Source organism: Humulus lupulus, chromosome 4, assembly GCF_963169125.1.
Source record: "Humulus lupulus chromosome 4, drHumLupu1.1, whole genome shotgun sequence".
In the NCBI taxonomy this organism is placed as follows: domain Eukaryota; kingdom Viridiplantae; phylum Streptophyta; class Magnoliopsida; order Rosales; family Cannabaceae; genus Humulus; species Humulus lupulus.
Window position 1 is genome coordinate 171740359 of NC_084796.1, and position 2341 is coordinate 171742699.

General features: G+C 39.7%; 1 long non-coding RNA gene across 1 annotated transcript; it reads left to right on the forward strand.

Annotated features, from left to right (window-relative positions):
* Window positions 1–1159: 1159 nt before the first annotated feature.
* On the forward strand, window positions 1160–2067 carry LOC133829272 (uncharacterized). Its single transcript, XR_009891652.1, has 3 exons — window positions 1160–1423; window positions 1610–1698; window positions 1814–2067. It is a non-coding gene; the product is annotated as an uncharacterized LOC133829272 (long non-coding RNA).
* Window positions 2068–2341: the final 274 nt, after the last annotated feature.

Consider the following 2341-nt stretch of genomic DNA (forward strand, 5'->3'; position numbering starts at 1 on the left):
TGTCCTCTGAACTCCCGTTGTCCACTAGGATTCGAGCCACCATCTTATTGGAAACCTGGCTCTCAATCATAAAAGGATCATGGTATGGAGAGTGCACTCTCTGAGTGTCATCCTCAGATAATGTGGTGACTCGGTCGGTCATCCTTGGCATCTGGGCTGGAAATTGACCTAATTCCAACACTTCATCGTCATGGTTTAAGGCCCACACATACCTATTCTACGAGCCTCGGGAGGTGGCCCCCATGTGGGGTCCTCCGGAGATGGTCCCCACTCGCCCATTCAATGGGGGAGGTTCGTGGACTATCTGATGTTGCGGAGCTGCGGGCACCGTACCCGGAGCTTGGGGGGCTGCAGGTTGGGCGGGTGTTACCACGGCCAAAGCCTCAGCCTGGCGTGATCCATTCCGAGCATACTAGCAGAGGTATCCCTATTTGAGGAGGTTTTCAATTTCATACTTGAGTTGGAGGCACTCATTTGTGTGGTGTCCCACATCATTAGGAAAATGTAAAACTTGTTTGGATCTCACCTTTCACTACACCAAATACCTCTTTCTATAATACATAATTATAAGCCAATTGGAAAAGTATTATAATAGGTAACTAAAAAGTTAGAAAGCGGTAAAGTTAAAAGGGAGGGAAACAAAAAAAAAAAGGCTGGGTAAAGTAAAAAAAGGAGGGAAACAAAAAAAAAATGGCAAATGTAAAAGCATTTTTTTTAGCAAATGTAAAAGGCAAAGGCTCTGAAAGCTCCTCCGCACAAATTTACTCTTATTCCTTTTCTGCTCCGCCTCAAGAGATGCTCTGATTGTCCCTCAGGTGTGGACTAAGGCTCAACGACTATGGGACGCAAGTAGGGACTAAAGGTTGACAATGATAGGATGCAGACAGTGCTTTGGTGGTGAGGGCTAGATCGGTGCAGGTGGTGGTCGACTGTGTTTGTTGCAAAGGTCAAGGACAGACGGGGACTGAAGGGTGACGAATGGGTAAGATTTTTTCTCACCTGTTTTTTTTGTTAATATCTCAATTGAAAATATAGATATTGAATATGATATTTGTGTATTTATTTTGTGTTTTGAGAGCTTTGTATATATATGGGTTGAAGATAGATTCAAATCATTGGATTAATCATTTCCCTCTATTTGTGTGAGTGTTTGTTCTTCTATGAGATTTTTCGGGCTAGAACCCGATTCAATACCCTCATCAGCTCACACACATCTCTTCTCCACTGCAATTTTCTTTTGGTCAGCAACCCACTATCACCCTCATCATTCTCCATCTCAGTCACGGCAGCCGCACCACTCCCAGCCACCCCCAAGTCCCTGCTCTCCGCCTCTGTTATGTTGTACTTGCACCCACCCACCACCACCACCACCACCAGTCCATCCTCCTCTCTCTCTCCCCCTCTGTAACGATCTAAGCCCAAGGTCAGTATACATTTTCTTTGTCACATTTTTTTTTATTTTGTGGGTTTATATCTTTCATGATGGTTTTGGCTTTGGGATACATTTGGTGTTCTTAACTTGTGATCTCATACTGTTTTTGGATTTTTGTATTGGAAGAAGATTACACTATTTAATTATGGGTTTATTTATTTATTTTTGAGAGTGCAGAGTATTCTTGGATCTGTGGGGTTATTTCCATCGAAGAAGACAAAAATTTAGATACTTAAAGATGTCAGTTGAAGAGTCAAACCTTCCAGGTATTGGTATAGCAAACATACTAATAATAATAATAAATGATGACAATCAATAATACTATTATAATATGAAAAAGCCAAAGTTTCTTTTATTAATTTTATTTTTGTAATCTTCTAGGATGACTCTACTTCTAGGCCCTCCAGGAGCAGGGAAAACGACCGTGTTGCTGGCGTAGCCGAAGAGCTTGATCAAGATTTGAGGGTCTGGCTTGATTTTTAATTTATAATCAATTTTAGTTAATAATTGCTTACTTTTACACATATTACTTTTTCTGTTTATTATTTCTAAACAGAAAATCTAGTGTTGAAGGATTTCAATATTGACAATGAGGCTAGTGGAGTTGGTAAAGAAATTATAAAAAGTTTTACTGCCACTGTTAGTAGTAACACCCTTGAAATTTGATTCTATTGGGCTGGGAAAGGAATAGTTGCTATTCCTCTAAGAGGAGTTTATGGCCCTCTCATATCAACAATTTCTGTCGATCCTGGTATGTTGTATCATGCCATAATCAGCTTCTCATTAATTATTGCTAATTTCAATTCCTTAATTAATTGTCTCATATAATTTTCATCAATTTACCATGCATCTACCATTTATATGTATCTTATTCATTTTCTAATTCCATTTTGTTTGATTATCAATCTG